At 31.4% G+C, this 14,183-nt stretch overlaps 1 protein-coding gene across 1 annotated transcript in view; it reads right to left on the bottom strand.

Moving 5' to 3' along the window:
* Positions 1 to 10,741, bottom strand: part of LOC111625160 — a 112,408-nt gene extending 101,667 nt beyond the window's left edge. Inside the window, exon 1 of the mRNA XM_023368230.1 lies at positions 10,714 to 10,741. The gene's annotated coding sequence lies outside the window, so the exon portion shown is untranslated. The remainder of the gene's footprint in view (positions 1 to 10,713) is intronic.
* Between the last annotated feature and the right edge of the window lie 3,442 nt (positions 10,742 to 14,183).

Genomic DNA, 14,183 nt, shown 5'->3' with positions numbered 1-14,183 from the left:
GGATTAAAAGTCCTGGGAGATTTTGTAAAATGGATTTTTCCCCCCTTTAAATGAATTTGTACTTAGTTCATGCTTATTTTTCTTTCAATTTTTCAATAAAAATAGAGAATTTTATTGCAATTTTTTATAGTGTATATTATAGAATAATTTAATATCTAATGTCGGGCGTAAGCAACTTAGATATTTGTTTAGGGAATCGTGCTTTTAGGGGCCTCAGACACGCACTGTTACATGCTTGTAGACATTAAATTGTGGACTAATAATCGAAAAACTCCGCATTAATCTTACACATCTTATTTTAATATCTAACACGTGTGATACGAGCTTTAAACTATATAAATATATATAGAAGTGGCCTCATAAGACTAAGCTTACGTCAGATAAACTATTGTTATATTGTCATAAACAAGTCGATGTTCTATTTTAAATTTATAAAACAAAATATTTATTTTTACTAATATAATTTACAGTAATTGCAATTAATTTTATAGAGCTATTTAACTATATTCATGTTGTAATTGTCACTTGACATGATAACTGTATGATGATGGCCACTTTGTCAGATTGTCATTTGTGCTGAATCGAATTCGGAGACATCCCATTTACAATTTCTGACCCTTTCGAGTGTTTGGTTTGCTAATATACAAGTAAACGTTAGAAGAGATTTTAATTTGTTAAGGTATTGCTTCAGTCTGCAAGCTGCTTTTCATTAGCTGAATACACGAATGATTCATGTGCACATAAAATGCAGTGTAAAATTTACATAATGAATTCTAATTAATAAATAAAATTAAACTTAGGTTACAGTTTCTAAACATATTTCCAGTAAGAATAATGGTAATATAACTGAATAGAAAGCTTAAATGTAAGTTAAATTTAAATTTCTGTACATCAGAAGAAGCGAGGAGGAGCCTTTATTAAGGCTCTTCCTATTATTATTATTAACCTATCATTAACTTATCACTATTATTATAACACCTGAAAGGCTCTTACTTCAAGCAAGGAAGAGCCTTAAAATGACTCGTCCTTGCTTATAGTAATAGTTTTTATGATCAGAAAGCACTTTGCCTGGAACAAGCAAGAAATAACCTTTTTTTAAAGGCTTTTCCTTGCTTGTTCCTGGACGAATTGTGAAGATTCTCAGAAGTTCAATTGTGCTATCTTGATCTTGTGTTCTTGCATTGTGAAAGGGACGTGTTTGTCTTCTAATTACGACAGTATTTAGTGACTTTCCTTCTGCGTTTTTATGTTTTCTTTATCTCTTTCCTGTATTTTTTAAACAAAAGTTACACTACTTAATTTATTCAAATTGTAAGGTTCCACAATTGAGATGAAGGAAGCCATATAGATCCAAATTTTCTCATAAAATTTTATTATTTTAATTAAACTGACGTTTCCTATATCATATTATCTTACATAAATATTTAAAATCCAAATCAAACACAAATCTATTTGATGAACGAGAGTGGGCGTATGAATTTAAATATAAAGAAAATTAAAATATAAAGTTTCTCGAGCTATTTTCAGGCTGTCAGAAAGTCTGTTCAAACAAACTTCCTTCGTATCTCGTCATCCATGCAAAATCGACGATTTTTATCTCTTTCAGTGATAAATTTCATAAAGATAAATAGCATAAAGATTCAAATATAGAGTGATAAATATGGCTTCGGATACATTATTTATAAAGTTAAGTTTATCTTCGAATAAAAAATAATCTCTTTATTTTAAAAATTAATCTTTTTATTGTATTTATTTTAAAATATTTTAACGCTATTTTATTTAAAATAAATTTATTCAATAAATTGTACTGTACTTCTAATTTAACATCTTCCTTGTTTATATCGAAGTGTAGCTACTTGTTATACTTCTGGATATAACGAGGTAATGGCGTGATGTCTGAGACGATTAAGGCTTCATTTACCACTCCAGAAACGAATTCATTCGGTCGAAAATCCCTGGGAATTATTCAAGGACTACCTGTTCTTGATATGTCAAACTCCGTTCCTTATCACTCGGCCGTCACCATTGTGGACCTGGTGGAACCCACGAAGAGTGAGATTTAAGAAGATCTCTTAATTGGGGAAACCGAAGAGAATCAGACTTATGCCAAGGAAATCACAGTCGTCCACGGCAATCCGCGAAGTGGCAGGACTCACGAAACGAGGGACTGACAACAAACTCCAAGAAGACGACTCAGACAAATCATCATCTCCTTTACGCTTCGGAGCAATACCGAACAATACCTTTGGCAAACTGCCAAGAAGAATCGGCAGATCTTCGCCAAGAAGAATCGCCCGAGAACTTTCCCTCCTCCGGGAGAGTCCCGCACTACAAACTCTCGGGAAAGGTCGTCTCCGCTGTCTTAAGCTCGACTGTCTCCTCCGACATCGAATGAGTCGATTAGTCAGAAACTAGGTTGAACTCCTGGTTCTCGAAGAGACTCGTTCCGTGTCTTTAAAACCATCCGAAGATCTCTTTCCCTCCGGAGCCACTGCCTTCTGTTAGAACCTCTCGCCGATCTACCGAACAATCGGCCAAAACATCTGGGACCAATCCTTGCCGATTCTATGATGAACATTAAGCTAAATCAATTCCTACATCTGGATCAAATGTGGACTGAGACTTACCTGAAAAATCTTTATTCTTCCCGAAAGTCGGCAAACGGCAAAAACTCAATAAGACAACACACGGATGATATGCCAAGGGGAGTTTTTCCCCGGTAGCACTCTCTAAGGGAAACTGGCCCATAAAGAAAACACGGAAAACTCCATGTTGGTTATACACAGATTCAGGGCCAATATTAGTAGTTTTATTCATTTGGCAACTGGTGGCCATTACAGTTGCTGAAGTGTATAGATCGCTCGCGTAAAAAGTATATAATATTCATAAATTATCTGTTTAATTTGATGATGGTTAGATTGTACACACTTTCTATATTATAATTTTCCGTGGTGTTATCTGTTTATCTCAAGTACCAATATTTCATTGTTTGTTCAACCATTATGTCATCGAAGAACTGCTTCTTTGTCTTCATTTATGAATTTGTCTCGCATATATTTTTTAATTAAAAACTGTTGAATTGAAAATTTGAATAACACTCATTTACATGCAATTAACTCACGGAAGCCGGGAAAAAATACCCAGGTTCGGAGAAAACTTAAGGCCCGGGGTAGTTCCTCTACCTATAAATTAATGTTATTTTTTTACTAACAAAAANATACATTTATAAATTTTAAACTGTTAATCCTATCAAACTCCTAACATATTTTAGTTAGTGAAAACAGCTGAGCCGAAGAAAAGAATCGATTTGTTAGTCGATACTTACTCGCTCCGTTACTGCACTGCAATATCTTTTCTAACAAACTCAAATAAATCGATATCGATTATCAATGATTATTTGTTATTATTATTTTATTAATTAATTAAAATTTTTAGTTTAATTCGCATTAATTCACTTCATAAAAATCTACAATTCAAAATATCATGCAGACGTGTAACATTTTATTATTTTGCGATGTAGAAAATGTAAGATTTAATGAAAAATATGAAAAGAAACGAGGAAAAAAGAAGGAAAAGGATAAAGAAAGATTTTTTTTCCTAAATAGAAAGAGCAACTTTACCTCTCATTACACTTCAGGAGGATGAGAAAGGAAGGAAAGCGATAAAAGAGTGGAATTCTGTACGTGCTCCGATGGTTATCCTCATTTATATAGGTTTTGTGAAAAAGATATATTGAAAAAGGAAAAAAAGAACTCTTAAATATACCCGGAAGCTATTGGTCGAAACAGTGTAAAATTTAAAAGGGAATGTTTCCGAGAAAATAAGAGGATTATTTGAGAATTGCTAGCTGCTTACTGTTGAAGATAGAAGCTAGAAAAAGCTAAAGTTAGAAGGTAAAGATGAGGAGAAAGAACAAATAAAATACAAGATAAGTCTTTATGCGTTAAGTATCCCAATCAAGTGAAAAATTTAAAACAAAATTATCCAATTTATAATCATATTTTTAATTCAAAATATATGCTCTCCACCTCAAATTATTACTGTAATGTCTTGCCCCTGTACAACATACTTTTCCTGATAACAACAGAGTCATGCCGGTCATCTATGTAACTCTGTTCCGGAAAAACTTTTGAATTGAAATTACGTGACTTCCGGTCTAGACTAGAAGTTCATATATTTTAATCGATACCCCTAATCTTTCCATATTTGGTCTCCCCTTACATCTATCTAACACCGTTCTCGAGACTAAGGAAGGACGGACAAACAGGCGGACAATAGTTGGAATTTGTCTACAATTTGTTTAAAATTAAAATATGATTAAAAATTGTAGCCCAGCATTATGACGATGTCACAATAACTAAACGATCTTATTTTTATATATATTATCGAAATAAATTAATCATAACTTATTGAATTTTAAATTTAAGTTTTTATAGCCTACATAACAAAATTTCTATTTTTCTTCATAACAGTGGTGCTAATATTATAGAAATTATATGTATAAAATTAGATTTAAAATCGAATAACTGTGATTAATATGAGTTTACACAGTAACGCGTTATAGCTTCATGGGAACCATATGAATTTCAATTAGGAAATATCATGTATTGTACATTGTACAGAATAAATCTTTCACATAATCTTACAATATGTAAAGTCTAGAGTTAGACAATCAAACTTCGTCATCCGAAAAACGGGCAGAAAACTAAGATCTTTTATATAAAATAGTGGAGAAGAAAATCGAACTTGTTAATAAAACTAATTCTGAGAAAAAGTTTTAATTTTTTAATAAATTATGAAAAATAATTTAGTTTAACCAGAAGCATACGTAGAATTTAATTAATTTATTTATACAATTTTTTTTTAACATTTTGTTCATGGTTAATTTGTTAATTCAAATAACATGAAATACTCTATCTAGTGAATGAATTCACAGATTGACTCGCACGAACTTTTCATATAGTATAATTTTTTAATACATTTAACTTAATACAGAATATACTGTAGCTGTAAAATTTGCATACTTGTCAATCATACATGATTCGTATTATTAACCTATTAAATTTCTTATTAGAATTTCAGAATATATATCATATATTAATATATAATATGTAAATTTATTAATTTTGTTCATAACTTAATTATAAAAATATATAATTAAATTATGTAAAGTGTATAATTAAGATATAATTAATTATAATTTATAAATATAATTTATGATTTGAATTTATTAATTTACANTAGTTCAAATTTCCGGCTATAGGTTCCTTATATCAAAACGTTCAAAATTTCATCTTCTACAATCCCCGAAATTTTTAAAACGTCATTCTGATACACCCTGTATAAATCTAGCCCGGATGGCAGAGGTGGTTAAGACGTTAGTCTACCTCTTTGGTGAATCCGGGATCGAATCCGTAGATCACCCCTGGAATTTTTCTGGAAGGTAGTGTATCCCGAATATATTGGGTTCAATCTCTCACCAGCCGGTTGCCCAGTTGTGGCCCTGGCCAAATTCTAGATAGGTACAATTAAAAGTGCCCAAATGGAACCGAAATAAAAGATAAAAATTTGGTTTAAACATTTCTTCCCTGAGGCTCTAAGAGTACCGAGCCCGTGCCGAATTTATAATCTCCGTCATAGATTCGTTCAGAGCCACAATGAACATCTGAAAATTGGACCCCACTCAGAAAATTTCTGAGATTTACGCATGGACTCGAGCTATTTTTAATTTATTTCATTTAAAATATATGCTCTCCACCTCAAATTAGTAATGTCTTACCTCTGTACATCATACTTTTCCGTTAGCAAAGGAGTAGTGCCCGGTTATCTATCTAACTCCATTGTAAAAATTTTTGAATTGAAATAACGTGACTTCCGATATGGATCGGAAATTCATATATAGCTATTTGAGACCCACTGCCGCTAAGGTTTCTATATCTCGTCTCGAATTTCATTTATCTAACATCATTCTCGAGATTAAGGAATGACAGACAGACTATACACAGACGGACCGATAGACGACAGTGGAAATTTATAAGTCTTTATGGCACTTCTTATTGGATTGCAATTTTTGCATTGCTGATCTAGAAATTCCCGCTGGCATGCGTCTGTCTGTTTGTCCTTCCTTAATCTCGAGAATAGAGTTAGATACATGTAAATCGAAACTAGATATGGAGAGCTTAGAGGCAGGAGCCCCAATTAACTATAGATGAACATCCAATCTGGACCAGAAGTCAAGTTAAGATAGGAAAACTCGATCACTGATGGGTAGTAATGGGATACGTTCTTGTTTATTACAATACCCGCAATGGGGTTGAATAACTGCAACTGCAACAATGGTGAGGAGAGTGTAAAGTATATTGTATAGTCTATATTTAATTAGGAATGTTGTTTTTATTATTTAAATTCGTAAAAATTATTTATTTTAAAAGAGAGAGAGAGAGAGAGAGAATAACCATGTACAGAGTTTTAATATTTCCATAAATTTTGAATAGGTTTAAAATATATTAATTTACTATTTAGCAATATGATTTGCATATTTAAATTTTGTTAAATTAACAATTTCACCGATTACAATACTTTCCCTCTAACTTTAACAACCGGAAAGTAAAATATAATAAAAGATTTAATGACACCTTACTATTAAATTCGGTTCATTTGATTATACGTGGATAATTAGTAATATTTTTTACATAATAGAATGATGTAAGAAATACAGTAGACCCCTATAACACTGTAGATAATTCCGTGTTATATGAATCCCGTGTTGTACGAGTCATTTAGATTTTACAAATATGTGAGCCGTTCACAGCCCGGCACACGTATTTGTAAAATCTAAGTGACTCGTACAACACGGAATTATCTACAGTGTTATAGGGGGGTCTACTGTATTACATAAATAAAAATTATTTCTTCTACAACCTTATTTATAGGGAGGAAAAAAGTGTCTTAAAGTCTGATTTCTCCGAATTTGTATTGTAAATAACAAAATAATTCTATTAAATAACTTTGTAATAAGAATTTTGTCGTAAAAGCCACATTACCAAAGTCACGTTGATCCCGAAAATTCAAATCAAAACAAATAGTGCACTCTAGTGGATGATTTAGAAATTTGTCGTTTATTTTAAAAATTAATCTTTTTATTGTATTTATTTTAAAATATTTTAACGCTATTTTATTTAAAATAAATTTATTCAATAAATTGTACTGTACTTCTAATTTAACATCTTCCTTGTTTATATCGAAGTGTAGCTACTTGTTATACTTCTGGATATAACGAGGTAATGGCGTGATGTCTGAGACGATTAAGGCTTCATTTACCACTCCAGAAACGAATTCATTCGGTCGAAAATCCCTGGGAATTATTCAAGGACTACCTGTTCTTGATATGTCAAACTCCGTTCCTTATCACTCGGCCGTCACCATTGTGGACCTGGTGGAACCCACGAAGAGTGAGATTTAAGAAGATCTCTTAATTGGGGAAACCGAAGAGAATCAGACTTATGCCAAGGAAATCACAGTCGTCCACGGCAATCCGCGAAGTGGCAGGACTCACGAAACGAGGGACTGACAACAAACTCCAAGAAGACGACTCAGACAAATCATCATCTCCTTTACGCTTCGGAGCAATACCGAACAATACCTTTGGCAAACTGCCAAGAAGAATCGGCAGATCTTCGCCAAGAAGAATCGCCCGAGAACTTTCCCTCCTCCGGGAGAGTCCCGCACTACAAACTCTCGGGAAAGATCGTCTCCGCTGTCTTAAGCTCGACTGTCTCCTCCGACATCGAATGAGTCGATTAGTCAGAAACTAGGTTGAACTCCTGGTTCTCGAAGAGACTCGTTCCGTGTCTTTAAAACCATCCGAAGATCTCTTTCCCTCCGGAGCCACTGCCTTCTGTTAGAACCTCTCGCCGATCTACCGAACAATCGGCCAAAACATCTGGGACCAATCCTTGCCGATTCTATGATGAACATTAAGCTAAATCAATTCCTACATCTGGATCAAATGTGGACTGAGACTTACCTGAAAAATCTTTATTCTTCCCGAAAGTCGGCAAACGGCAAAAACTCAATAAGACAACACACGGATGATATGCCAAGGGGAGTTTTTCCCCGGTAGCACTCTCTAAGGGAAACTGGCCCATAAAGAAAACACGGAAAACTCCATGTTGGTTATACACAGATTCAGGGCCAATATTAGTAGTTTTATTCATTTGGCAACTGGTGGCCATTACAGTTGCTGAAGTGTATAGATCGCTCGCGTAAAAAGTATATAATATTCATAAATTATCTGTTTAATTTGATGATGGTTAGATTGTACACACTTTCTATATTATAATTTTCCGTGGTGTTATCTGTTTATCTCAAGTAGCAATATTTCATTGTTTGTTCAACCATTATGTCATCGAAGAACTGCTTCTTTGTCTTCATTTATGAATTTGTCTCGCATATATTTTTTAATTAAAAACTGTTGAATTGAAAATTTGAATAACACTCATTTACATGCAATTAACTCACGGAAGCCGGGAAAAAATACCCAGGTTCGGAGAAAACTTAAGGCCCGGGGTAGTTCCTCTACCTATAAATTAATGTTATTTTTTTACTAACAAAAAATAAAATCTTTAAGATTGCTTTTTATTAATAGATTTTTGCATATTTCATTTATTCAGATATAAATGACAAATGGGGCTAGCTCTACCTCCGGGCCCATATAAGCCCTCGACGTTCCTACTCTTAAAACAACATTGCTATAGAATTTTATATGCCTTATTGGATTAATTCAAATTTTTTCGGCATTTGTGATCGTAATGAGTTTTCATTGTTGCTATCGTTAATTTAACAGATGAGAAAGGAAAAAACAAAATAATTAAGCATTTTATGCGATTAAATTTATAATTTTCCTGAAGAACTCGCCAAGAAAAGTTTGTGTTCACTAGAAGTTGATCGATTATAAAATCGATCATCGTGATCGAGATTCGTAGAGATTTGACACGAATGTATCCATTCTGGCACGGTAAAGAGTGAGAAATATGTCTATATGTGTTACATATGATGAATTGAGCTGACAAAATCAGTCGCGTTTTAAAAATGCTTTCTTCTGCAAGTAGAAAATTGATGCGGAAATTACATATAAATTAATCATAATCCATCAATTTTACTGTAGTTATACGTTAGTGTTTTAAAATAAATAATATTAACATTGTTTCGATAATATTACATCAAATTACATACCTACAATATACCTAAATGTATTTCACGACATCCTCCATTTCAGCATTAAATATGTAGGGAAAAAAGTATTTATTGTATTTTATTTAAGCCATCCTTATTCTTTGGCATTCGGCTCCACATATTTTTAATTGTATTCTGATTTTAAAAAGTTAAATAAGCATGAATACATTTATTCATCGGGGAAAAAAGTAGGTTAAAATAAGTCATTTACAATTAAAATTTACCATTAGAATATTCAACATAAATACATGCAAAAGTTGCTTGTTATTTAAGAATTGGGTTAGCTACAGGTTACTTCAGCCTACCTTTTGAGGAATTTATTATCTTATGGAAGATCGCAACTTCATATGTAAGGTGCAAGGCGATTTTTTCAGCCTGTGTTTACTTTAAAGAAATCAAATATAAATAATAATAATATAATGAAAAATAGATAACTTCATTATGTAACAATCTGTAGAGGAAGCTGCACTATTTCATGTCCGGCTTTTTCCGGTCACGGGAAAAAGCAGGACACGAAATAGTGTAAAAACTAAAAGATTGGCAACACTATCGTGTTTTATCATGATTCCTATCAATCACACGATAATGGCGTTCGCGTGTTTTCGTCCATGTTTCGTACAGCTGAAAATCATTGTTTTAAAAGATTTTACTGTTTCAGTGAGTGTTTGTCTTAAGTATCATAAGAAGGTTTTAGATATCCCTATAAATGTGGATAATAATGTGTTTTTTCTTGTTATTTACCGTGTATCAAAATTTATGTCTCTTTCCAAAGCTGGTTAGAATTGAATATGGCGGAGAATTCTTTATTGTTTGTGCCACAAAGGGCAGAAGAATATTTGTGCAACAGAAGAACAATAGAGTAATAATCCTCTGTTGCACAATCATATTGTGCAACAGAGGAAATCACTTATAAAAGGATAAAACATTTAGAAGGAAAATACCATAATGTGATGTTTTCATCCTCACTTTTAGAAATTTGTATTAGATTGGACGTTTAACATATAATGCTGACAAAATGTTAAGAGTCAGTAGTTGGCATGGCAGTGTTTGAATCAAGTTTGCATACTAACAATTACGAATGAATATTTATAACCGGACGTTTGCTCTCCCCATTTAGTCCTCAATTTACAAAAAAGTGTATAATAGATGTAAAATTTTTCTAGATTTTTTATGCTATTTTTATTAAATTTAAAATTAAATTATTGGAAATTGTTTTTAATTTAATAACGTTACCAAGATCATTTTTCTTCGAAAATAATCTCTAAGCTGAATTTATATTAAAAATTTTTAAAATATATAAAAGTAAAATTTCTTTTCCACTGAAAAAAAAAATTAAAAAAATGTATTTAAAGTATTTTATAAAGTTTTTCAAAGAGATAAACTAAAGAAGGATTTAAGAACAAATTGAATTTTCTTTACACAAACAGATAATTTTTATTTTATTTTTTTATCTTTTAATAAAAGATTTTTAGTACTTACGTAAAAATCTTTATTCTCACCTAGAATCTTCTTTCTGTGATGATTTTTGGGAATTATAGGCCCATTTTACAATTGGTTTTTTTGTCGAACTGAAAAAATTTAATTAGTTAAATGAATAAAACAAATTTCACAATTAAAGTTTAGATTTTAAATAAAATAGTAGCAATTTCAATAATAGAGATGATGTTTATCAATGCAAAAAATCTTCACGCTTTCCATTAAAAAAAAAACTTAAAATTTTACATGTTTAACTTAATTAATTTAATTTGTTTGTTTCAGATCTAAAACATGCAATTAAAATTGGATTGGATGAAGGATTGAAATAAAGTAACGCAACACTTGAGCGATCTGTAAAGGAGAAGAGACTCCTGAGAGGATTTTTCTATGAGAAACTGGTCTTATTTAGGGTATTAAACACGTGAATAAAACCAAGAAAACTCCACGTGATCAGCTCGTTGATCATACACGAATTCAGGACTGGTGTTCAGTAGTTTTATCCATTCGTCGAGTTACGTCTTTTATTCTGAAGATTTTAGAGAATTTCTACAAATATTTAACTAAACGTGACTTTTCTTTTTTAATCAAATTTCTGTTTAGAAAATTGGCTTCATCACTTCTTTAATACTAAGATTATGAAATTTTTAACAAGTAAGTTTACATTTATAAAGAAATAGTTTCATAAATGGCGAAAATACGTCAATAAATCTTTCCTGTGAACTATCGCTGGAGTATAGAGTTTACAGTATTTTTTTAGGATACTGAAAACTCTATACTCCGGCTCTATACTCTATACTCGAAATGTCACTTAGTTATTTCTGTTATTTGTGTAAATATTTCGTCATAAATGTGACCTTATTTTTTAATAGTTTACTGTACTCTCACCGTGGACGTCCACAGAGGAAAAACACTTGTCCTTCCTGGGATCGAATAAAAAATTCTACAAATCGTAGAAGTGATTTAAATGTAACTTTACACCTTCAACCATGAGATGCTTTGTCTGTTTTTTGTATTCATGCAATAATATATTCTATTATCTATTTGCGAAAAACAATAAAAAACAAAAAAGAGATTTTTTTTTCTTCTTTTTGGAAGAAAAAGTCTCCTTTTTCTTCCAAATGTACAGAAAGTCAATATATTGTTCCATCTTAATCCGCATCTTTTTTTTCTATCTGACTGTAATTTTATATATTATATTTTATTTCACTGCACATTAATTTATAGTTAGAAATCTTATTCCTGTCGATGGATCTCATTAAAATCGAATAAAATATTTTTTATCCTTATTATTCTTGTCATTTTTATTCTTCTTAAAATAGCAAGAACATAATAGCAACAAGAAAGAAATGAAAGAATCTCAGGCTTATCCAAAAATTTCCACAAATAAAGCGTTAAAGACGAACGTTTTTCTTAATGAAACCATTATAGAAAACATTATTATTGTTTGTCTTAAACGTATTTCTTTATATATCTAATTTTTGAAAAAAATTAATGATTATTCTATTAAATTTCCATTATATTCATCGTACGATTTTAACAATATAATATTTTCTACTTTTGTGACGTTTAACTCGAAATAACGATAATATTTTCTATAAATACTGATATAAGCATTATATAATATCAGTTTCGATACTTATATCTCAAGCTTATGTTATATATAATTACACGTTTAAAGACCGCGTAGCGTGTCTATATTTCATTACCCCGACTGACTAATACATTTATTTCTATAGTAACTATATATGCTGTATATATATAATCGTAGCTTTGTACTATTATATAATAGCATTAAATGATTAGCCACACTTTTTATTTTTTAATGTTTAAAAATTGTAGCAGAATAAATAATCTGTGGAAATGTTTTTTGAAGATCACGTGAGGTTCACACCGAATTGTATTGCTGTTCTTCCTGGGTTAGAGTTTTATAGAAACGGCTACACTCCTACTCCTGAAACATTGTTAAAATTATTATTTGTTAAAGATTACATTAATTTTTCGTTTAATCTCCTGAACGGTCGTCATAATTGGCATCTGCTCTGATGCCAAGAAATTGATTCCAGTGAAGAAAAACTAATATCAACGCCTTGAAATTATGATGTTAAAGTTAATGACTTTCGTTTTTATAATTACCATCAGATGATTTTTAAGGATTCGAAAAGTTGAAGATTATTTGGTAAATCACGTCATAAACTGTGGATCACATTCGTGAATTATTATGGCTCTATGGAAGAATTGAAAGACCATTCATCTGAAAGTCTTGAATCGCACCGTGTGATTTCTATTTTATTTGTTTCCCAAAGAATCATCTGGCTGCTATAAATTCCCACTGGCTTCCACTGTTACCGTCTGTTTTTTTTTTTTTTAGGAGCCGGAATGAGATACGTGTATAAACTATTTTAATGATTTCCTTTTTTCATAATTTATTATCTGAATAATTGTTTTGGCGGAAGCGATACAGCCATATTCGTGAATCTCGGTTTAATATTAATAAATTACAATAATAGAGCAGCAATTACACTGAATTAAAATCAGTTTTGAAATTGGTTTGGCATCTGATATTTAAAAAAACAAATCCAGCAATGAATTTCTTAACTTTGCCGGCTTTTATGAGATTTGATTTAAAAAATAACTTTTATATTATTAAACATAATAAATTAAATTGCGTGGGGCGCCATCTGTTATGAGTTATTAATATATAAAATTGTATATTATTAATTATTATAAAATGGAAAAAAAATCTTAATTTTGAGGCTACAGATGAGTTTTATAAACATTTGTTAATGCTAATAACGAGTAAAATCGTCCCTAAGTCCGACCCCACTCGAGATAGGACACATCCCTTTTATCTCCCTACCCCTTCGACCTTTAACCACAAAAATTTAATATTAATGTCCCTTACATACAAGTTACCATTCCAAATTTCATTTCCTAATCTTTACCCCATCCTGAGATACTGAACTACACAGACAGATACATACATGTTACACACACATAAATACATATCCACGAAAATTTAGCCTTTTTATGGATTCAGAAGATATCAGAACGTGGATATTTTCAAAAATCCGCGTGAGTCAAATTCAATACGATTCCAATACTTTTCCTTGTTATGTATTCATAACAGCAGGGTAAATAAAACCAGTTTTTTACTGATTTCCGGTCTTTGCCAGCATTACTACAGACAATTTAAGCTTTTTCCTAGGGTCTAGCGTTTTATTAGCCTCGGAAATGAACAAATATATATTTGCGAACATTCACTCTTATTCACAAACATTCGAAACATTTCTTTTCCAATTTTAATAAGGTCGTAAATGTGATCAAATAGTTCGGTAATTAAACTTTAACAAACAATTCGAATGGATCTATAGAAGTTGGGTTCAATGACACCATTGAATTCCAAGAACAAATGTCTAAAGAATGGACTATAAAGAACATAAATATTGTTTGTATTCCATAAAATTAAATGGTTT

Source organism: Centruroides sculpturatus, unplaced genomic scaffold (assembly GCF_000671375.1).
Source record: "Centruroides sculpturatus isolate CEXI.00-Female unplaced genomic scaffold, Cexi_2.0 scaffold77, whole genome shotgun sequence".
NCBI lineage: Eukaryota > Metazoa > Arthropoda > Arachnida > Scorpiones > Buthidae > Centruroides > Centruroides sculpturatus.
Note: the sequence above shows the minus strand (reverse complement) of the source record. Positions and strands in the feature narration are given on the sequence as shown.